The 25,146-nt window shown below is 40.9% G+C and overlaps 1 protein-coding gene across 5 annotated transcripts in view; it reads right to left on the bottom strand.

Moving 5' to 3' along the window:
* The window catches only part of PLPPR1 (phospholipid phosphatase related 1), a 121,795-nt gene that overhangs the window by 78,663 nt on the left and 17,986 nt on the right, over positions 1-25,146 (bottom strand). Inside the window, exon 2 of one of the 5 annotated variants that reach the window (XM_079332059.1) lies at positions 23,346-23,420. The exons of 3 other annotated variants lie outside the window; for them this stretch is intronic. The gene's annotated coding sequence lies outside the window, so the exon portion shown is untranslated. Of the gene's footprint in view, positions 1-23,321; positions 23,421-25,146 lie in introns of all 5 variants that reach the window. One more of the 5 variants, XM_079332058.1, reaches the window with a different exon arrangement.

Consider the following 25,146-nt stretch of genomic DNA (forward strand, 5'->3'; position numbering starts at 1 on the left):
AAATTAATGTGACTGCTAACAGTCAGCCCTCTTCCATATCACTAACTCAAATAATATTAAGGGCACTTAAGGCACTGCAGGAACCAATTGCACATGTTTACTGAGGACAGAAGCCAATTCCCATAGCTAAACCCTGAGTGAGCTCTGTGCTAACACACAGACCAATAATGGTTCTAACAAAGCTCATATGAATGCCTGGGTCAGTCTGATTCGTCTGGCATGGACACAATCTTTGCATGGACCAAAAGCAAGCAGAGACCTGCCAGAAGAAAACATTTTCAGAAGGAGTGTTGAAACAAAACAACAAGGATTTTTGCATGAGAAAAACATGAATCTGAATGGAGAGAAGAGGGAAGCAGATAAGCAAAATGCCAGATGAAACAGCAGACAAAGGGTTTAAAAGAAAGGCATGCCTTAATCATCAGAGCACTGTAAGAAAAGTTTCACTGAAACAAAAAAGATGCCAAGACAGTGAAGAACATATCTGGAAACATATCACCATAAGGAAAACATTCAAACTGTGAAATTCAGTAACTTTGCACAAGACTTAAAAGAACGTAGAAAAGGTGATATGAAATACAATGAAGTGCAAGATCCATGCTAGCACCCACTGCTAGACTGCAAAGGAAACACATGTCTAACCCTATTCACAACTGCCAACCAAGCAGACTCCCAGAGATGCAACAGGGCTCCACCTTGGAATCTGTCCAGCTCACATCTAAGCCATGCTATTTTAATACACTCATTAATAAAAGGGTACAAATATGCCTTAGTCAATGGCCAACTACAGAGAAAGGGCTCTGCTACTAAGCTGAGGGAAACCATGTACACAAAAACAAAGTCAAAACTCATCTTGGCAAATTTTTAATAAATCCACAAGCTTGAATGTAATTCAGTGAACACAGACAACACCAAGATAAGTGATGAGGCTGACAGGCCTGAAAGGCAGAATGCCATCCAGAGGGACCTGGACAAGCTCAGGAAATGGATCCTTGGGAATCTCATCAAGTTCTACAAGTACAAAGTGCTACTCCTTGGTCCCATGGAATGGATTGAGAGCAGCCCAGAGGAAAAGAGACTTGGGGGTGGACAGGAGGCTGGACATGACCTAGCAGCATGTGCTGGCAGCTCAGTTGTGTCCTGGGCTGCATCCAGAGCACAGTGGGCAGCCAAGGAGGGAGGGGATTCTGCCCCTCTGCCCACTCTGGTGAGACCCCACCTGCAGAACTGCCTCCAGTCCTGGGGTCCCAGCACAGCAGAGATGTGAAGCTGCCCCAGGAAGTCCAGAGGAGTCCACAAAGATGCTCAGAGGGTTTGAGCACCTCTCCTATGTAGACAGGCTGAGAGAGTTGGGATTGTTCAGCCTGAAGAAGAGTAGGCTCCAGGGAGACCTTATTGTGACCTTTCCATAAAGAAGATGGGGACAAACATTTTAGTAAGGTTGTTGACATAAGAAAAGAGATAGTAGTTTTAAAATTAACGAGGGTCATTTTACATCTGATATGAGAAAGAACTTGTTTTACAATGAGGGTGGTGAAACTCTGGCACAGATTGCTCAGAGAGGTGGTGGATCCATCCCTGGACTTAGACTCAAGCTAAGGCTGGACAGGGGTCTCAGCATCCTAATCTACTGTGCCCATGGCAGAGGAGTTGAACTAGAGGGCCTTTGGAAGGTCCCTTCCAACTCAATTAATTTGATAATTCTACAAAGATAATAAGCACCTTAAAAATTAAATTCAAAGAAGCAGAATTACAGAACCAAGGTGCTGATGACTGACCACCATCTCTTCTTCTTGATAAAGACTGAGGCCAGTACCCAAAGGACTCAGAGGTTCATCAGAAGGACTGGTGTGCAGGAGAAAGGGACAGGTACTGGCAAGTGTACGCAACAGTTTTATTCGATTGATGAAAGGGAATTACGTGAAAAAGGTAACTTGAAGTGTTCACATAATTTCCACGTGAGTAGCAGCTGGTGGTCTTCTAAGACACAGATTAGAAAATAACCTCTTGGCTCTACATAGTAGGTTGTCTCCATTTGAAGGACAGGTGTCTGCTAGGAAAGCAGGGCCCTCCCTTGGATTGAAGGTTGTAGACCCTGTCACTCTGCATTGTTACGGTTGGGATCTAGGGCTGCTGGGCAGCGCTGCGGGCAGGAGCAGCTGCTCTTCCCCAGCGTGCAGTAGCACGCACAGCCCGCATCGCGGCGCTCGCTCCCGGCACAGCAGAGCCTGCGCAGCTCCCGCCGCGGGCGCGTTCCCCGCGCTGCAGTTCCCGGCACGGCCGGCAGGGGGCGCGACGGCCCACGGGTGCGGGGTGGGGCAGTGGTCCTCGCCCGGCAGGGAGGGCTGTGGCGCGGCGATGGCGGCCCATCCGGGAGGGAAGGGATGGGAAGGAGAGGCCGCGCCTCAGCAGCTGGGGCAGGGCCGGGCCGGTGCTGCAGGGCTCCGGAATGCCGAGCGGGAGCGGCACGGAGCCTGGAGGGCAGGGTGTGGGACAGCAGCAGAGCCTGCTCTGGCCGGGCTGTGGCAGTGTAGAAGAGAATTCCTTTCCCCAAGCAGCAGTTCAATCGTCCTCTGAAGGCCAGAGAGAGAGAGAAAGAGCAGCTGCCCCCAGCGCCGTCCTTTACCTGCCCAAAATCCTGGGGTATCTCTGTCTCTCGTCCCTCAGAGAGAAACCCCCAGAGAAAAATAGGCATAGCCAAATGCTACACTCCTCTCCCGACCTCAGCCACTTATATTTTTTCTTAAGTACCCGTAAATACCCAATGGTTAGTTTCCTAGCAACTTGTAGGAAAAATTCTATTTAGAAAAAAAAAAGAAGAAATCCCCAACAAAGATATATTTCCTATAGCCTATATAGGCTGCAAGAGGACAATATGAAACAACCTATTATCTGATTAATAAAAACAAAAACAAAATAGTCTGAAATAATTATTCCTTTTCAGTTTCTCTGAATTCGTTCCAGAGTTACTAGTCATAGAATATTTCACCAATTGGGGTGACAGAGTTTGGTAATACCCTGCACCTTATATTGTTTTCATCGTATTTTAACTTGATTTCACCTTACTAATTTTTTCTTCAATTTGAATGTGTTCTCTTCTCCAGTTTCCACACCAACTTTTGCTCTGGTTGATATTGTTACTGATTTTGCTCCTAAGTCATGAGAATTGATGATTATCCATAAACCGAATTATTTTAGTACAACTTTAAAATGGGACTTTTAAGGACCCTTAAGTAAGAAATGACAAACGACATATATGCAGTCTAAAATCATGAGAGAGACAATAATGGTTTAGAATATTTACTTGAAAATGATTCTTTTTAAGATAATACTCCTTGATTGATAATTTCCTGGGTTTTTCTAGCTTTTGGAATGCATATCTTTCTATCACAAAGCTTTTCAATGAAAGCATTGTGAGTGGAACTTTAACAAAAACTAAAACAGAGACAGAGATAATGTGGCAACTGGACACTGGGAACAAAGGCTTTACGACAACCATGAAATACAGTTCTACAAACCCATTTTGTACAACTTTTATCATCAACACAAGATGCTATACACATGGTCCTTGGAGACCAGAGGAATAAAAATGCTCACATTTCCTTCTGGGTGGTAGCAGATCTTCAGTGGATGCAATGCAGGAAGGCTTTTTTCTTCTGTTTTTGAAAGCTTAATAGTGTCAACTATAAATGCTTTTGTGGGAGCAGATTTTTTTGACCAGCCCACACTCAAAGAAAAATGGTGCACAGATAAAAGAATATCTGTTAAGCACCACTTTCACTTTTCAATTTAAAAAATGACATTTTCTTTTGAGACACTGCAGGATATGGGCTGAGGAGAAGAGGCTGCCGATTTAAAACTACTGGAGTGAAACAAGATTGCTACTGTTTACCCAGGTACAAACACCAAACGCCCTGATTCTCTCATTCACATCTACCAAGATGGTATCTGACTAACAAAACCTGCTAATCCAGGTGTTATGATACAAAGATGAAGGGGAAGGAAAAGCTTTAGGGGGAAGAGGTGGGAATGTTAGCCCACTTGCTACTATGATCCTGCAGTAGAACAACAGGTGAAAAATAAGTCCCTTAGGCAGACAATCTTATAAAAGTATCCTTTATTCACACACAGACAAGCAAATCATGGTTTAAAGGGAAAATTATTTAAAATCAGTACAAATTTCAGGGAACAGATGCCTTTGTTTCACCTTCAGTTTTGATAAGCTTAATATAATTTAAAAAGCGCTATGCTATAAACTGAAAGAAAGAAAAAAACCACACAGAAATAAAAGACTGTCACTATCACAGCCTTCACTGGCCTATGCCACAGAGACTTTTCTCAGGCTGAAGACAGTGATCCCTGATTCTTTGAGGCAATGTGCTAAATTCTGCTATTCAGATAGTTGCCACCTACACTGGCAGTGAAAAAAAAAACAGGTGACAGCAACCAACTACCTGTCAATCTTAAAATTACAGCAACTACATTTTCTTTGCTCATTTTATTTATTTTTTTGGTCTTTTTAGGTGCAAGTACAGAATGCGTGTTAGTGTAGGCTTGCACTGAGACTGTGAGATGTCCTCCCAAGGGCCATGAAGACACTTCACCTAAAATTAGGTAATGTAAAATAGCAGAGAATATGCTGCAATTACATAGAGCCATTAAAGCTCAGAAGAATTTAACTTTGTAAAGGCATTCTTTCAAAACCGGAACTTTTAAAGTAAAAGCTGTTTGGAATTTTAAAACCTCTTTCACTATCCTGAGGTGATGGAGTGCATGTTTTGTGTGTGCTTGTCAGAGAAAGAAAGAGAAGAAAGTCAGAGGTAAAAAGAACTCAAATTTCTGCAAGCTATTGTTTTTCCAAGAGTTAATTTGACTTTCAGCATGAACAGTTTTAAATTTGCTGTGGCTAAAAGCCTTCTTCATAAGCTGAAAACCTCTAAAACAACACAAGAAAAAAAACTTGAAAGGTTCAAAATGCAAAATTAAACATATAAGCATAGTTTTTATCTTCTCTCTTTTCTCCCACTATCCTTTTGAGAATTTAATCTTCTTGCCTGTGGATCAGCAGTGTTTTCTGGTGATGTCAAATAGCAGTTTTCCCACATTTCCCCTTATCTCTTTCAGTTTAAATATTTAGGACTTCACAGGTCCTCAAAACCAAGCACAGGCTCAGTAAACTTTAATATGGGTTGGTGAATGTTCACTCTGTCTATATTTAGCATTAATATTTGTCTTCGGTTGCAATGCAGGATGTAACCAGAAGTATGTACTCCATCACCAACTGTTAACAACCAGACGGGACAGTGTTCTTTATCTTTTCCACAACCCATCCTTCCTCCAGGAAGATCTCTTCTGTTAATCAGCCATTGAGTCCCACTGCATGACTGATAGTGTTCCATCACCCCAGTGGGACATGCTCCAGCTAGGCAGAGGAGCCAAGCCTTTCCTACCTAGATAGAAACTGAGATTTGGAACACCAAAGCAGCCCTTAGCTACTGGTTTCTCAGTGGATGACCAGGCATATCTACACTGCCACTGGACCTTCAGAAGAAAACTGCACTCTTCTACAGGACCAGTAATTCAACAGACCCACACCTGTCACTCCAGGAGGACTGTAGCCACCATTTAATTCAACTGCTACCAACACCTGACTGACTGACTGACTGACTGACTGACTGCTTGTATTCTGACTCTGGTAGCAATTTTTTTTTTTCTATTACTGCATTTTTATTTTAATTTCCCTAGTAAAAAACTGTTATTCCCATATCTTTGCCTGAGAGCCCCTTAATTTCAAAATTATAGTAATTCCAATGGAGTGGATTTATATTTTCCGTTTCAAGAGAGGCTCCTGCCTTTCTTAGCAGATATCTATCTTTAAAACCAAGACAATATTTCATGATCCCTTAACAGTTCCATTCTAGGAAGCAGAGAACTAAAAAAACCAGCAACAACAAAAAAATAAAACAAACCCACAAAATAAATACACCCCAGAATCATTTTCTAATAGGGTAAGTTGTTCTGCAAGGGTATTTTTAACCAATTGAGAGGTTCTTCTAGTTGGTATTAATAAACCTCTTGCCTTGCCTCAAAAGTCAAAAAGGCTCCTTCTTTCAGTTGTTGTAAATCATGGCAAAGATAGAAAACAGCTTACCCTCCCCCAGGCATAGTGTATTTCCCCTTGCTATTCTGTGATGAGTGAAATTGAGGTTTTATACCTCTGGGACCAGGTTTTAATTCTCTGCTTGTTCTATCCCTGTTACAGTTCTCCTTGGAGAATCTGATTTGCTACTGCAAGAGAAATGCTTTATCAAAAACAAACAAAGCCAAAACAAAAGCTCCAAATATGCCATAAATTCTGGTCTTTCTAAGCTCTCTTTGCATGGATATAGAGATCTTGTATTTATTCCTAGGAACATTACTCCTGAATCACTTGAAAACAGACTTCCTCTCTCTGTCTGAGCTTCTCTTCCCTCTCTCCTCTGTTCCTCTTTCCATCCCTCCATCTTTACTTTATTGAAATTGAACAAGCAAGGTACCATTCTGCCCCACATCAAGGCAGCCCCTAGATTTTGAATGCAAACAAAGAAACAACAAAAACCCAGTTCCCTTTGCCCACCCACTCTCTCTGACAGAGGTATGACCTCAGGTGACTGCCATCCCTGCCTTGCAGACATGGTTTATTGATTAGCCAGAGCCAAATCACTCCTCCAGAGAAGGGGACAATAAGGTAATTTCCCTCATTTTTCATACCTTCAGTTAGGAGTTTGAGGTTTGTAGAGCAAGGAGGCCAATATGTCTGTTAAGCTGCCATTTCAGATAAAGCTCTCCAACACCGAAACCAGGTACCCTTTAAAGCAGCTGCTGCCTATTTCTGTTGACAAAATGGCAGGAAATGCAGCCACATATTTGATTGCATATCTATCCTAGTCCTTTGCTTTGGACTTAAAACTGAACAATGTATTAGGGCCTAATTCTACACACAAAACCAAATTACTCTCAGATATAGTAACAGACCAGCTTAGCATCCTTTTCCAACTTAAGGGCTGCAGCAAGATAAAAAGCTTCAAAATGCATTTCTCATAAGAATAGCTATTCTGTTAAACATATCCCTTTTTTGGAAGTATGAGGTTTCTAATGCATGAAGTCATGAATCTGTCACCTTGAGGGCACATTCATAGCGACAGTGAATATGAATTATTCTACTTCACAAGGAACTCAGATTCTCATTACTCTGCAGCTGCTAACAGCCATTTAAACACCTACTATGATCCATATTATCAGCAAGAGGGAATGAGCACCTTTTAAAGAATGAGTCCCACGAATTTTGTGCATGCACTGAATCTGAACCCCTGCCCCAGAAGAAACAAAACACAGACCTGCCTGTAAGCAAATACACCCTCAAGTAAAGTATTTTAAAAATCAAAATGTGCAGATATTTAAAGAAATCTATTTAAAGCAAATATCTCACATATGATTCCTGTTTCCTGAAGCCACTCTGTAACTCCCAGGGGTTCATTTAGCCAAGGTAGCATGAACCAAATTCTGGGCCACGTGGTGTGAACACAGGGACAAAGAGGACACATCAGGAGAACCTGCAGGAGCTTTAGCTCTGATCCTCAGTGCAAAATACAGCCTCCTCCAAGGTAAGAACCTTCAATTTGGGACCTTATTAGACTTATTAAGCCACATTAGACTTGCAATCAAAGGATAATCTTTAAAGTAGAACTCTAAAGTCTTTTTAAAAAAGAAAACAGAAAAAATTCGGGAAGTGAAATTAGAAACTACTCTTCTAACCTACCCATCAGAACTTCTTTATCAATATAATTAAGTGCTCAAAAGAGAAGTATTTACATGCAAAAAAGGTGAATTCTTTCCACTCAGTGAACTTGCAACTTATCTGATTTGGTCTCAGAGAGGCATAGGATCTTTCTTTCATGAATTGCCAAAGATGAAGACTGTTTTAGCAGGAACAAAGTGGTACACTATTTAAAGTGGTAAAACAATTTCAGTTCACGGAGAAAGTTACTTTATGTTAGTAATATTTGCTCCATCTCAGGAATAACTGCAAGAGTGAAAAAAAAAACCAATTAGGAAGAAAGGAAGTAGAACACTAAGGTGTGTTTCACAGCAGATTAAAAAAAAACAGTACGAAGTCTCACCTGTAACATCAGATACTCCTAAATATTGGCAATGAGATAAACTGTTGATAGACTCACAAGGCTTCAGTTTTGCTTTTAAGAACTGCTAGAAACATACAAGCTTGTATGTAAATCTTTGGATAGTTTCAATGTTTGTTACTTCAGCTCTCTTTTCCTCCATGTCTCTCTGCACAACTTCTGAATCAAAGAGTTCTTTGAGTAACACAAATCCTGATTATAAAAAATCAGGGTGCTTTTTTTTGAGTGTTTACTAGCACAATCAAGAATTAAAGGACACTAATCTAGGATTCTGCTGGAGTGCCATTTTCAGAGCCTGTTAATTTGTCAATCATCAGCAATGGTGGTTTTTTCCTACGGCTTTTCATTACCACATAATTTTTTCAAACTCCAGTCTGTCAATAGTAATGATTTCTGCACCTAGAACACTCACACAATGCAAACATATTTGCCTGAAGAAGGCAGAAAGCCTGTGAACTCCTATGAAATGCAGACACTGCATTCCCAAGGTCTCCTCACACTCTATGTACACAGAGGCAAAGTCTAACAATCCTGCCAAGTATAAAACTTGCCCTCAATTTATAGCATCACCTTTTTCATCCATCATATTGTTCACTAAAGACAAAAGCACTCTTTAATCTTTCTTTGTGAACTCCCTATGTAGCCTCTGTCCTGTAGATGTAATTCAGACCTTCATTTCATGATTGTCAAATGAGTTGGCATCTGCACTTATTATTTTGTATTTACACCAATGCACTGAAGGAATGCAATGTGATGTTATTTAAGCAACTACAATAAAAGTAAAAAAAAGCTCCATCAAAGCAACAAACCCCCACCAAAATGAAAAAAAACCAAACCTCAAAAACTTGATTAAAATCTAATCCAAGAGCTTTTCAAGTCAGCATTAAGACTTTACTTTTCAAAATTATCCAATTTGTTAGGAAAATGAGAAAACCAGCCCATAAAATCTTGTTTCTAAAATGGAAAAAAAAAATATCCCCAAAGCAAGTGAAGACTTGAAGTAAAAGTAACTTATATATCCAGGAGAGTCAACCCACAAAATTGTTCTGCCTTGTATGATTAGAAACTTGGCAAATACCATCATGAAGAAAAAGCCACTTAATAATTAAAACAAAAAAAAAAAAGCGTTTGAGTGGATGAAGTGCTTCACGGGAAATGTGTCTCTCCAGTATTTACAGACTTAAAGACGCTTGAAAAACATGAAAACACAGTAGTAATAAATACTTTTTTTAATCTTAATTTTTGAACAGCAGTGCCCAGAAAGAGATGAACAGCATGTGAAATAGGAAAAAAGTCTCCCACATCCCAGCCCAATGTCCACTACTACAATACCATGAAAATCAGACAATAAGATAAGCCGATTTCTAAATATATTCATCTTTTCTGTGATTTGCTGACATAGTCGAAAGTGGAATTTCAGAATCCAACAAATTAAGGTGTAGAAATTTCAGAAGTAGGAGCTTTAAAATGCTTTCAGAGTTGCAGGCATAGCACTTTGTTAAAATGACACAATCTGCAAAGGTCTTATTGGAAAAAGACGCAAAGTAAGTGAGCGAAGGGGAACAAACCTACTTAATGCTCTGGTCTAGAAAGGTTTGAAGAAGAGTGCAGAGCTGTGGTAAGGCAACCTAAACTGAATGCATCTGGTTGTAGGTTGGCAGGATTTCCAAACAAAGAAAAATGCATGATAGAAAGAATTTGAATTTTTAATGAACAACTTTCATTAAATTTTCTTCAAATTTTCACTTGTAATTTGGAAACCTGACTTTTTTTTTTTCTGGTGTGAAAAAATAAAAGAGGTTTACATATTGGGCAATTTTTACCAAGCAATCTTGAAAAATTTGTTGTTCACTCGTTTTATCGTTTCCACTTTTATGATGCATTTTTCCCTTAAATTGCAGCTCTCTAGTAAGGTGGAAAGGTAACAGTTTAAAAAATATAATACAATGAGTGGAGGAAAAATAACCCGCCACCAAAAATCAAAATAGACTGAATGTCCTTCCAAGTTTGTGCTGATTTCAGGAGAAATCAGAAAAATTTCAAGGACACTGAGATTTTTGGTATACATTCCTCTAAAAATAAATGCCATTCCATCCTGTGCCTTCTTATCACGAGCTTTTTTCTGCTGGTTTAAACTAAAAAGGTGTTAGTAAATAATATAAATTTTGTTATTTATTGCATTAGAAAAATGAAGATGAAAGATTTTTCACCTGACAAATTCACTTATGGTCCTAAGTCACTGCCTGTAATTTCTAAGACTCAACATCAGATGTGGTTGTTAGGCAGCCAAATGACAATCAAAATGACAATTGTTTTAAATAACTGCCTTCATTTATAGCCACACAGTGCCCACTGCCCTTCCCTCCTAATTACAACACAGAAGGCATAATAAGCAAATTTATATTGGTCATGTACAAGAATTACAGAGTGGAAAAGGCAAAAAGAAATTCTGACTTCTGGCAGTTGTGTTTGGAGTCAGCTCACCATCTCTCCAGAATCACTGGACACAGTAATTAGATGCAGTGGAGCCCAACAATCTTTATTAATGTTGTCTGTAAAAATCAGACCAGCTTCATAAAACATTCACATACCTGGTAACCGTTTCTGAGTACACCAACTTGCTGCCCTTTTAAAAGTCACTTAATTTTGAAAAATCATGTCATTGTTTCCAATTGGAACTGCTGAAAAACAAAGCTATTATTTTCTATTAGAATTGAAAAAAATGTTCACATTTTGAAAAGGATGCCACTGATTGTACAGAGCCATTTCCTGAGTCTGCTGAAATCAGCTGGCAAAACTTGCTATCAAAGCAGGACTATATTCAGTACAACAATGCTCCTTCTTTTGTAGAAAATATCTCTTAGCTCATGAGATTATACTTGGCCAATGTATCACCCCCATCCAGTGAAGTCCCAGAGAAAGTTCTTCCAGACTGAAAGTTCTTCCAGAACTGTGGAGCTTCCCACAAAGCCCTCTTGCCAACATTGCAAGAAACCCAGAAGTAAGCATGGAAAGCCTGTAATAAACAGTTTTAGAAAACAAAATATGGGGTCCCATAGGAAAAAGGCTACACTAGCAGATTTTGCTACTAATTCTGTGATTGGCTGCAGAATTTTAACCTTTGGAGAGATTAGAAAGACTGACCTTTTAAAAATTTTAAGTTGAATTGAGAATATAATGGTCTGAAAATATTATGAGTTACTATTTTGCTTTATATATTAATAATTCCAACTAAGATCCCTCAATCTGAAATATCTGTGTATATTTGCTCTACCTGTATTCACTTCTGAATTATCCAAGGAAGTTTTTTTCATACTTGTGCTGGTTTTGCACATACGACATTTAGTGTGGGATGAAGAAGACACCCACAGAAATATTAAATCAAAAAGAAAAGCTGCTGAGAACTTCCTCTGTGTCTGACAGAAACAAATCAGTGATTAATTTTTAGAACTGACAAGCTGTTAGGCCACTGAGAAGGCTGAGCACACCTCTGTGAACACGCATTTTTATACGAACAAAGCCCGGGAAGCTCTCTCTCCCTTCTGGCCTGAGCACAGGTACCAGCTGGGCACAGAACTAGCTTGGAGACATCGAGCTCAGACAAGAAGGAAGAGTTAGGTCCAAGATGGGAGAGGGATGCGAAGGTATCCTAGACTGAAATTCTCCTGTAAGCTATGGAGAAGATTTAACTGATAAATTGGACTATTTTTTCCCCCCCCTATAAATTGTGGAATGCATATGGGGTGGATGAAGAGTTCACACTGTAGACATGAGCAAAGACATTCATGCTGAAGTAAGCAGATGTTGAAGTAGCTGGATCTCAGGGGAGGTTTGAACAGAGAGAGAGAATGGAGAGTGATGTAGATCCCTTGCCCCTAGGGAAGAAGAAGAAAGACTTCTGTTTTCAAAGATGAAGAGAGCCTTTGCTTGAACTGCTAACCCTTTCCTAAAGTGTGCCCCATAAGCTGACACGGTCCATAAATTCAGCTGTGGGAAGGCTGAAAAAATGGGAAGGATTTCATGATTGCAGATTTTCCGGGCAGCTGCTATTTGTGGAAACTGAAGCCACGAGAGAACAGTTTTCTTGTGGCGAAGTCTCCATAGACTGAAAAGAGAGTCTCCTCTCCTAAGTAAACTGGAGAAAGACTATTTTAGAAATGGTAAACTGACTGATTTGTTTCTGTACATTGTCAGTGTGAAGGAAAAGAGAGTGTGTGGGGGCAAGAAGTGTTCTGAAAGCTTTATTCTCTGTCTTATTTTTTAGTTTCTGTTAATAAAGTTCTTCTTTATACCCTTCAAAGTCTGAGCCTGCTATATTCATCTCCTAACCTTATCTCAAAACAGAAATGAGTAAATAATTCTAGTGGGTGCACTTAACCAGTGCTAAACCCACAACATAAATTTGTGCATTGGCCAGGAAATCTCAAATTGGCGAATCTCAAATTGGCAAAACACTAAATTGGTGTTTCTGCCCAGTTTCAAACTGAAACCTTCACAACATTGTATTTGCATAAAATGTATCACAGAATTATTACATATTGTGATTTCCCATTCTTTCTATACGAAAAAACTTTATCTCAAACCAGGATTCCCCTTCCCTCTCCCCAGCGCAACGGAGGTAAAAGGGCTATAGTTCTCTAATATTCATACATTAGATCTGGAATCAGAACTGCCAAAAGTATTTACTGTGTCCTGCCAAGCCAGTAAACTTGTATTTTCGTTCTGCATTGGAAATTGAATAACTTTTCAATATACACCTTTCTTAAAATAGACTACTTTCACATCCAGAAGCTCAGATTCATGTTTTTACTAACAGAGACATTTTTCTCCCTTGATCCATAGACAGAAGTGACCAGCTATAAAACATTTAATGATAAAAGATTAACTGGTGCCAAGGTAGCTCATGATTTTTTTTTTTTATTTTTAATTTAATGAAACAGGGTTATCAACAGTTCCACAGGAAAGCACTCCCACAAGCAGGGAGACAGCATCCTCTCCTCCTGAGGAGAGATGTCTTCTCCACATAGGAAAGAAAAGCCAGTGGAATTTTCTAGATGTCACAGTATTCAGATTTGTGTGTTCGCCTGTACTACAATGAAGTGGCTAGCTATTTAGAAAAACAGCTCCATGTTTGACAAAGGAAAATGAATAACCCAGCAGCTCTACATGTTTGACACTTCATGAAGAAGCTCGTGAACTTACTTATTTCTCACTCCATCTTGTTACTGTACTCTGCTGTCTGACTGTTCAGCGCTCCATGGAATGCATCACATTAAAATAAAAAAGCAACCCATCCAGAGAACAACATAACCAAGTATCTCTAGGCTTACACATATTTATGCTGCTCATCCAGCAACAGCAAACTCTGGGAGTTCCTGCCTGCCTTGTCTCCTCACTGTGAGGGCTGCATGCTGCTGCTACGACAGAAAATACATCATGAGACTTTCACCTCTGAAAGGATATGTCAATGCTTCCCAAGCACTTAAGACACCTGGTTGGGACCCTGGGCAGACAGTGGCTGTTCCTGATCCTGGCCCTCCACTGACTTCTGGCAAGTCACCTCGTCTCTGTGCTTCTGGCATTTTATTTTTTGTAATTCAGCATTTGCAATTTCAAAGAAACGTGTCCAAAGAATTCTGCTATCTAGCTACTACACTGTTGTCCTTCTCACATAAAGCTGAGTGAGATGCAAGCAAATGGTTGTGTGGGTTTTTGGCAAACTAAAACCTATCAAACTGATTTTTTTCACTACAGATCTCTTAGATAATGGCAAATCGATTATTTTCTTGAGCTATGTCAGTAGAAAATTTCAGGGTGGTCAACAACATCACTGCAGCACAACAACTTCTTGTGCGTCATTACTAGGGTTACGCTGCTGAAAAAAAATGCAGCAGAGAAAGCAAGTCCTCTGCAGCTTCACTTATTCCTCTCGTCTGACACACTGGAGACAAGTGCCAAAGCTAAAACAGTAAGTTGTGACAACACGATGAGAAACCCTCACTCAAGCTGGAAAAAATTCATACTATATCAAAAAAACCCCATGGAGATACAGCTCAAATTCCCTATTGCACAAGCCTCTAAATAGCAGTCAGATTTTTACCTCCTTTCCCTTTTTAAATACTCTGACTCCCTTCTAAAATGCCAGGCAAACTCTGTCAAAGTTCAGTTTCTGGGGGAAAAAACCCACACACACCTTAAAAATAAAACCAACTTAGACGAAAATCCCATCCTACATAGACATGCACTCTTTTTCTGGTCCAAGTTAAGTCTGTCTCTCTACTCAGGTCAGGAATTTGATGAGCTCATGGAACAGCACCATTTTCTGTTTTTCCTCAGTTACATGACCAGAACCCTTCTGGCTCCCTTTAGCAGTCCAAACTACTAAGCTAAAGGCAAGTCACTGTCCATGACAGGACTGAAACTAATGTCACTGTATTCCTAAATTCATGTAAATACTCAAGTCTAAGCAGGTAATGGCCAGAGGGGAAATTTTGTAGTGAGAAAGGTACTGCCAGAAGTGACACAGATAATTCATTTGCTTAAATCATTTGGGTTTAACTTTCTCACAAATGCCTTCCCATCTATTTGAACAGGACTCAGTTCCTTCATGCTCCATGAAAGTTTTATTTCTGTATTCTCCATCAAACAAAGGAAAACAAGTCTTTGCAAAGCATCTAATGGATATGGACACGGTGTACTAACACTAACAAGTTACTTTGCAACCAGACAAAAGAATTCAGATTAACTGTGACTCATAATTGCAGTACAGAAGCTAAAGAATGCAGCTTCTCACAAAATGCATGCAGATCATGCTCTGTGCATACTCAGGTTTGTTTTCAAAAGTCAGCAACTTTCTGCATTGTTCAGTTGAAGCACAGAAGTACAGTACAGCAGCAATGCTGTAACTGGCAAAGAATGTAAAGCCCTAGTCTACATAAAAGCAAACCAAATCATGTTGCCCTTAAGCTATTGTGCTGACAGAGTGAAACTGCTGATTTCTAATCAATATATTCCACCCTGTTCTGTTCCAGATCATGGCACTATTAATCCACCTATTAGTTCACTGGTGTGAAATTCAGGGTGTTTTTCTGTCTACACAGCCCCATTAGTAACAAAAGAACTCTCAGTTTTCTTTTTTTTCACTAAGGATTTCAAAGACAGTCTGCAACAGACTTATCATATGCAAATGTTTTTGTGCAATTTAATACCACAAACTGTAGTATTATATTAAAATAACAGCACATTAAATTTCATTTGGCATGTGGCAAAATAAAATTAAAGGATGAGTTTCTATACATAAACAGGATAAATACATAGGATTTTACTTCATCATATTGAACAATTACATCCCGGCACAGTGCCCACATCATATTCATTATGAAGAGACTAAGTGGACGGCACGCTAACTTTCTCAGACAATGGCTAGATGACTGACAAATCAGTACCCTTAAAGATTTGTTTACTATTTCTGCCTTGTATGTTCTGGAAATTTGTTGAATTGCAATTCCTTGTTGTATTACATTCATGAACCAGGATGGTAAATAGAAAAGCTGCACTCCTTACACTCCCAGCTCGCAGTGGGTTCCCCTCCAGGTCTGCTCCTCAGCCTGGTCTAAGGACTGAAGAAGGCTGTCATCATTGCTTGCACAAGAAAACACAGGGTTGCTCCCATCCTCCTGCTGCTGTGAGGCTGGGCCATCTGTGTAGCTTAAAAAGAATTTACACTTACCAGATCTCTATCCTCTGCTGTGTTTTTGCTTTGGAAATATGGTTCACTTCTGGCATTGTCTAAACTACTTTATTCTGGTCTAAAAGAAGCGTTCTCAACACCCAACATTCTACGTTATTAGTAAAAAAAAAAAGTTAAAAAGCACCAGGCACATAATCCACACACTATTAAAAGGGAAGGATTCAGCTCCTGGCCACAAGAGCCACATCCTCAGTCCTGCAGCAGATGCTACTGTTGGCAGCATTTGCTTGCCCAGCGAAGTCCCCAGAGAATATGAAGTCAAATTTGCCATTTTCAAAATGCAGGGTTTTTTTTGCTTTCTCTCAAGAGTTTTTCTGTTTACTGTTTCCTCCTTCCATGACACCATGTATCCATCCCCTCATATTCTGCCCAAGTGTCAGGTGATTCCCATGGAAATATCATTCACAAATGAAAACATAAAAGATTTATAACCTGCCCATGGGTATTGCTTTAGACTATCCTTCCAACCAAACCAATGGGATAAGATTCTCACATGAATGTGACATAACCTTTATGAGTTTTTTTCTCTTACTAAAGTGAAGCTTGAAAGACTAAATAAACCATACACAGCTACACAAAATCCTCTTTCAGGATTTTCTGTGGTGGAGGTGAAGACAAATCTCACACTAAGGAATGATTAATTCCTTAGCAGACCTTGGAGAGGTTTCTTGTCCAAGGCCTGTCCTGAGAGAGAGAGAACAAGAAAAAGTGTTTTATTTTCCAGTTGTTTCATTTCCAAAGGGAAGATGGACAGACCAGTATTTCAGACCAGTACCACTAACCCTCCCTCTTCTTGATCACAAGGAATTTCTCCATCAATGGAATTTTTGCGAACTCCACAAAGCATTTTCCTTGCTTCCTACTGGTACTCAAGGACTTTTTTACTGATTGCTCAACTATAGCAACATAAGCATTCCTGAAAATTATATGGCCAGTTTGGGGACAAAAGGAAATCTCAAACTCAGTACAGACACAAACAAGAAGATCGGAACTGTTAATTCATATTACAGAAACTCCAAACACAAGAGTATCAGGCCACTGTCAGCTGAAAACTGCACTCTATCTTGGCTAATCTAGTTACTTGTCTGAAAAAATACTTGAACAAGAAGTGCAACCTTATGCTACTTGCTCTGCATCTCTTCAATGACAGACAGTAAGGTGACTCTTTCATAAGAATATCAGGAAGACACACAGAAGAGGCCTAGCTGTCTGAAGAGCTAGAACACCTAGCTGTGGACCCTGTAAGAGATTTGCCTCTAATTAAGCTCAGAAGGTTGCCCCCCTTAGTGAATTCTTTATGTGACAAACCTGAACAAGATGAAAACACTCCTATCTTAAGGCAAAGCAAAAAGTCAAGATTCCACCAGACTAAAAAACAGAAGATAAAGGGACATTTCCTTTTCCTTTGATGGAATCTGAACTCAATGCCGAATCAATGCAGGCACTGTTCTGACACTAGACACAACTGATAGGTCTAGTACAGGGCTTTTCACAGGCAGCTTAGTATCAGGCAACTCTCTACATCTAGTCATAGCAAGATCACTTCAAAACACCTGCAAAAATCAATGAAAGCTTATAAAAATAACTGGAAATACACCTGTATCTCTTAGCACACATACTGAATGTATGCAACTAAGCTTTCCTTTAACAATAGAGGGGTAGGGACAGGTGCCCAACTTGGCATGTGAAGGCAAGCAAAGTCTGGAGATAAAAAGTGACCCACTTAAAGCATGCTCCACTTTATATCTTAGAAGACATCACCCCAGTCCAACAGCAGAGCATCAACTTTGAAACCCGAAATTGCTTTACTGTTTGCTCAACAGGATAATGAGATGAAAAGGATCAAAGACCTAAGCTATGACTGGCACTGGAATAAGTTATTATCTTTCAGTAGCTTAAGAAGACAACAATGTCCTACTGCTTTACATCATCACTGCAATTTACAGTATGTGTGCCCCTTTTTGTCTTTCAGTGACATTTCTATGTTCGCTGTGTTTGAAGGGGCTTTGCTCACTGATGTCTAGCAGTAGCACTTGAACTCTGATATTATTGCCATCAGCTGCCAAGCAACTTCATACTTTCTCTGAAAACTTACACTTCTGATGGAGGTTGCCAGATTTGTGTGTATGTGTGGAAGCTGAAGCTGAGTATTTCAAAGGGTTACAAAATAGAGTAAGACAGCAAGCCAGTAGGTGACTGCACAGCCAGGGCCTGGAAGAAAACCCCCACCCCTCACCTGGATGTCAGACTGTTGCTACTTCTACCTGGAAGCCTGGAAACACTGCAGTTGGCACTGCAGAAGGACACAGTGCCACACAGCTGAAGGTGTGCAATGCATGCATCAGTGCCCGAGCCAGGATCTGCGCATGGCTCCCGCACCACATCACAGCTGCTCTGCAGCACAGGCGGGAGATCAGCAGTGGCACAGGGAAAAAAATCAAAATTTCTGAGCCAGTAGGTCTTTAAAAAGTCAGGGCTTGCTTCTTGGCTAACTTCGTGTTATAAAAATGTAAATTCTGTATTGAAAGTCTCTTCTGGTTGGGAGAAGGGGAAGGAGAGAAGGAGGGAGGGAGGATTCCAGGATTCCAGGAAGGAAGGAAGGAATGATTCCAGGAAGGAGGGAAGGAAGGAAGGATTCCAGGAAGGAAGAATTCCAGAAAGGAAGGATTCCAGGAAGGATTCCAGGGAGGATTCCAGGAAGGAAGAATTCCAGGAAGGAAGGAAGGAAGGATTGCAGGAAGGAAGGAAGGATTCCAGGAAGGAAGAATTCCAGAAAGGAAGGATTCCAGGAAGGATTCCAGGGAGGATTCCAGGAAGGAAGGATTCCAGGAAGGAAGGAAGGAAGGATTGCAGGAAGGAAGGAAGGATTCCAGGAAGGAAGGATTCCAGGAAGGAAGGAAGGAAGGAAGGATTCCAGGAAGGAAGGAAGGATTCCAGGAAGGATTCCAGGAAGGAAGGATTCCAGGAAGGAAGGAAGGAAGGATTCAAGGAAGGAAGGAAGGAAGGAAGGGAGGGAGGAAAGAAGGGAGGGAGGGATGGATGGATGGATGGATGGAGGGAGGGAGGGATGGAGGGAGGGAGGGAGGGAGGGAGGGAGGGAGGGAGGGAGGGAGGGAGGGAGGGAGGGAGGGAGGGAGGGAGGGAGGGAGGGGTGGAGGGAGGGAGGGGGGAGGGAGGGAGGGAGGGGGTGGTGGAGGGAGGATGGAGGGAGGAAGGGAGGGAGGGAGGGAGGGAGGGAGGGAGGGAGGGAGGGAGGGAGGGAGGGAGGGGAGGGAGATAGATTTCACTGAGGTTGATATACCTGGTCAACATGGCCAGCCTGAGCATGGCCTCACCACCAAAGTAATCTGGGATCTGCTGCCTGTGATCAAGAACTGTTTAGGAGAAGAGACCTTATTTTTCCTCTGTAGTCCCAGCTTTCCTTAAGCAACATTCAATCCCATAATCCTTAAGCAATTTTGAAGAGTTTCATATAAATCAGCACAGACAAGGCTGAGATGAGTGATTTTCCTCACACACCTGAGGACAGAGTCAGATCCTCCACAACAATTCAACAGTCTTTTTGCTTGGTTGAGATTATGTTTTCCTAGTTCTAAACAAAACATGAAATCAGACGTTTACAGCATGCGGAGCCCCTAGGAACAAAAGAGATGTTTATTCAGAGTGTGAAAGGTGCTTCCCTGGCAGAGTTTTGTGGTGGGTTAATATCTCCCTCCCCACACACCCTCAGAGGACTGGAAGTGATCAGGACGTGCTGGTTTCTCTCTGCGCTGGGCTCTTCCTCCAGGCTGAAACTCACAGCAGGAAAACTGTCCTGGACTGCCATGAGCCCTGCTCCTGGGGCTCTTCTGTGCTCCTCCCCTCCTGCCCCTCAACCTTTTCCCCTCACACCTCTGCTCCTCCAGCAATTCCACCTTTTGTTCCATACTTGGCAGTGTATGGCTGGGGGCTGGGCCGGTTATGGCCAGCTCCAGATTGCTACATGGAGTCACAGTCGAGCTTGGAGCTGGTGGAACCACTGGCAGTGGGCTCAACCAGCCCTGGGCAGAGACACGGACATCCATCACCTTCCAGCAGAGACCCTGAAACTGAGCCCAGACAGACACAGATTCATCTGAATATTACAAAGGATGTGATCGAGGGGGAGAGAGGAAGGAAGAAAATCAAGCGACTGTTACACGACTTGTTAGGGATGTTGGCAAATCTGTGTCTGCTAAACCACACAGCCTTGTGAGCCCAGCTTAAATCCCAGCAGGACGGGAGGAACCAGCATTCCAAATCTACTCATTCCCTGGCTTAGATGTTGTGGGCACTGACTGATTCATGGCTTTCCTCTCTGCAGGCCTGCTGAGAGAGAATAGCTGGCAGACCCCCTGCCCTGCCAGGCAGCACCTGCCTCTGACCCTTCTCCCATGCTCTGCCTGATGGTCTCAGGAAATGTCCTTGCTCTCTTCAGCTCAGCAACACAGAGGAAATCACACTACCCTTGCATAAGGAGAAAAGGGTCATATGTTTCCAAGACATGGGGACATAGATGATTTTCCTTCCACTGGGGCTGACTGCGTAGCACGCTAAATTCCAGCCAGACTCAGCTAAACAGACAATTACAAAATTATGTAGTTGTAGTCAAAGAAGAGACATTGGGCAACTGCACCTCTGTTGGATTTGGCAAAGATGATGCCAGTGTGAGCAGGCAGATAAACAGGAGCTGCCCATCTGCAGAACTATAAATGGCCAAAAGACAGCTGCTTTGCCTGATCTGTACCCACAGATACGTGATGCCTGTGCTGCCCTAATGAGGACTCCACAGGAGTCTCAAAATTGTGCTTTCAACCTCATTCATGGACATCAACGGAATTGGGGTTTCCTGTTCACATTGCAACAGGCCTCACCTCTTCAATCAAAAAGCCAAGAAATGCATTAACACTGTGGTTTTATTCACAGAAGAGATCTGTGTGGTATTAAAGGCAATATGCTTTGCAATAGATGCAAATGTCCCAGTAATAAGAATCAACAGTAATAGTGAAGAACCTGAAGAAGTCTTCATTCAAACCAAATCAAATTTTCAGCTACATGCAGCAATATTTAATACAAATAAACTATCTCTCACCGTTAAGTCTCAAAGAAAAGGCAGTTGAACAGAAGGTGATTCCACTGTCCTTTGTGCTCTGCCATTTAGAAAGATCCTGTTTAAAAAAACCCACATGGTTTTAATGCAACCATTTAAGTTTAGACTGTCAAAACTGTTTAAAGTAAGAATATGTCCAAGTAATGTGTTAAAACTTCATGTATCATGAGAATCTCAATATGCCATACTCCAAACACAGCAATATTCTATGCCATAACTTAGCGGTGTGTAACTTTTCTCAAATGTTTTTCTTTTGACAATACTGTGCTGATTATTATTTTCATGTTGCAGGTTTTCATATCTCTTCCTCTCCAGTCACTGCTATGATTATTATTTTCATGTTGCAGGTTTTCAGATCTCTTCCTCTCCAGTCACTGCTATGATGTCTCAGTGCTTGGGCCAGTCTTCCCTTATAGGGAATGGCAGTGGCAATGGTTCCCAGTTGTGACAATACTTTGTATAAGATTTTCCACAGCACTTAGCTTTTCCACAGGCTTAAACTGTTCATTTACTGGCACCTGTATAAATTGCAGCATCAAGCCCATCAAAGATCACTGTTCCTAAGAAGCGTTCACCCAGATAGGCAGCCTCATGATCCTTTTTAGGTCTCCCTGCCCTCCCTGGACAGTACTGTTCTGTCTTCCTTCCTTCCCTGCCCTGTGTAGAAGGAAAACCATATCCTTTGACACAAGACCAAAGATGTCCTGCTGGTCCTGCTGTGCCACCATGCAAAACCAAGCTTGTCTCTGATTGCTGAATTTGCATGCAAGGTTGCTCCTCTTAACCTAGATCCCAGCTAAAAGCACAGACAGGGGCTTTGCCCATGTGTCAGGCCATTTACAAGCTGCCACTTCTGCCACTAGAAACAGCAACCGCTGCCTATCTCAAGCTTACAGCTCCTTAATAGCAAGAAAACATAACCATCTCTTCAGCAGGAGGTGCTTGCCTCCTTTCCAGGGCTAAAGTCCTCTGCAGACAGCCTTCCTTCCTTCTATGTAGCAAGAAGAAGGACAAAGCATTAAGTCCATATCCACACTAGCATTTCTTAACATAGCAGAAAAGGTTTCCCACAGAACCTTTTAGCTGTGATTAATGCTGTGAAGACATTGGTAGGCAAAGCATGGCTGGGCAAAAAAAGCACAAAACATTTTTCATGGATGTCACCTACAATTAATACATAAATCTCCTTCAGTTATTTCCATCTCTCTCTCTCTGCTCATGTGGCTCTCTAGGGAATTAAAACCTTGTAAATACATGCTTGTTTTTCTCTTCTGTACTCAGAAATCACATCCAGCTTGGGAATTCCTTGGACTGAAATGGCTGGAGGTGAAAGAATGTTACAAAGAAGCACTGTATATGTGCCATTCCAAGGCAGTGTTGTATCCCTTCCTGGAAACCTTGTTGTATTACATGGATGTAGTCTGCCTGGGAACCATGAACCATTAAAGAAAATAAATGTAGCTCCAGCTGGAAACTGGTTTTCATCATCAGATTTTAAACAACAAAATAGTGTCTAAGAAAAGCAAAACATTTATCTTTCAAAAAGCCAGTAAAAATATTTTTTATACCAGAAAAGCTGGCTTCATACTTTGGAATAGTCCAGAATACTCATTGGCAATTTAAAAAAAAAAATTTGCATGTAGCATTTTCACTTTAATGACAAAGCAAGATAATTTTGCATATGTGGAGGCCAGAAGCAGAGGGTCAGGAAGAAAGAACAAGACATACCAGCAGCACCAAAACAAAAAGGCAAAGGCCTTGAGTGATCAGCCAGCAGAAACAGATTTTACCTGTATCTGGTGTAGGGGATTGACCACAATTGGATATGACAACAAAAAACGAAACAGGAGAAAATCCTACTTCCAACACACACTTCCAGGCTGTGGATGTATCCAATCATACTTTTAACTCACCTTCTACCACCTGAGATTCAACTGCTGCACAGCTTTACGTACTCTACACTCTTAACAGTCTGATTTGTTTTTAAAGCTACAGCTGTTGGAGCTATGTGCTACTATTAGGAAAGTGAAATTAAGTAAATTTCTCTAACATGCAGTTGCATGGACAATGCTCAATAACAGAACATTTAGAGAATATTAAACAAAAAAAAAAAAAAAAAAAACCAAAGGAAAACCAACTGAGAATAAAAAAAGGATGTTCGAGCTCTTTAAACACCCAGTGCAAAAGGCAGCAGCTAGCAGCTACAAGCTGCAAAATCTGGCAGCTAACAAATCTACCCAGATAAAAACAACAGAATCTTCCTTACTATCCTTAGTGTATGAAGACTTACTCCATTCTGTGTGCCCTCATGATCACTTGCAAACTAAGGCAGTGGAAGCAGGTACCCTTTTTCAGAGGTCTAAACCTGTGAGGGAGTAGGACACCCCCAATTTAGCAAGGTCAGAGGCTCAGTTAAAGCTGAGCCCGTGCTCTTGAAGTGGCAGGGCATTATTTGCATCACCATATTTTATTCTTCTTCCCCCAGACACAAAGCTTACCATTGCCTGGGATCTCCTTTCTCTTCAACCTAGTCAAGCATGAGTGAGGGGACAGGGAAGCACTACAAGGAGCAGTCATCTACTTAACTGGCCTCTGTACAGTAAAACAGGTCTGTGTTGACACAACTGGAACAAGAAACACAGCTGAGGCTACTTCTACACTATGTGACTCACCAGAGCTTGTAGCCTCTTCTTTTTATATGCCTCAATTTTCTTCTAATATTGTCTTAGACTTTCTTAGGTAAGGTTGTAGATAGATAAAGAAATACTAGAAGTTAAAGGAAGTAACAGCAGGTAAAATAGTACCCTACTTTTTGTACTTATTTTTATGTTTGGTTTGCTAAATCCATGCATTCAGGACTTAGAGCATATGTACGGAAGACAACAGGAGTTCACCTGTGCTAGGGATCAAGATATTAACACGACATGCTATGAGCTCTTAAAAATGTAATATATTTTGTAATAAATATAATCTGGAATATGTATCTGAGATTAAATCCAGCACTATTGGGAAAAGGAAGCAACTTCAATCCACTCAGCATAAAGTAAGTTGCAGCAGCAGAGCTCTGGGAGACTAAACATCTGGACCAGAGAATAAGGAAGCTGAGAGGATCTGAAGAGTCTGAGGGATGGTAGATTAATAAAGAGGACAGCAGAACAGATACAGAATCTCACAAATGGAATCTGTATTAAAACTGAGGAGACCCAGAAAGCACAGCACCAGTCTTGGGTATCCACCAAGTGTAGCAGCCAGTGCTTTTCTCTTTCACCTCTTGCCAATTGTCTCTGAAAGATGCCAGTCAGCAACAAACCATGCTTCTGGTTTAAACCACTCCTTTTACCCTGTGGGCTCTAGAAGACAGCTGGACATGGAACACTATCTTTCAGAAAAGCACTGAATTTTTTACAAGCATTTCTTTACAATGTTCAAAGGCTTATTATGTATATACTCGCTTACGAGTACTACACTGTGTATCTCTGTCTTGCTCAGCCAACACAGAAGCTTCCAAAATAATACCCCAAATTAACAACTTTATTCAAGAAATAAAATATTAAAAAAAAATTAAATCAAGCTCACATTTCTTGGAGAATGACAAGAAAAATAACAGAGTAATAATTAATGTACCATTTGCCATAAGTCTTCCTCAAAAACACTCTCATTCCAACTTACCAAAATGTTATCAAACTCAAATTATTGTCTTGTTATGGTCAGGTACAGCTCTTGTATTCTCCAGGCTCTGCTCTCTTCCAGTTAAACTGGCAAGGCTTCAATGAAGCCAAGGGTTTTCTTCTGACTGAGATTTGGGCCTCTATCTAGTAAATGAAAAATTTCAGTCCTTGCCAAGGTGCATAATTACCTACATCTTTCAATGATTTTCTTTCCTCAATGCAGCAAACCACCTATTATTCCACTTGTAGGCTTGTAAAGCAATGCCAATCACAAAGCTTGCCAGAAATTACAAAATACATATTTTAAAGTTAATCAAGCAAAATGGATCAAACTTCAAAGGTCCAATACAATTCAAGGTATGCTGACTCATAAGACAAATGTTGGTCTTTAACATCTCGTGGTGCCATCATTCTCAAACAGGA

This window comes from Erithacus rubecula (assembly GCF_903797595.1).
Source record: "Erithacus rubecula genome assembly, contig: scaffold_143_arrow_ctg1, whole genome shotgun sequence".
Taxonomy (NCBI): Eukaryota; Metazoa; Chordata; class Aves; order Passeriformes; family Muscicapidae; genus Erithacus; species Erithacus rubecula.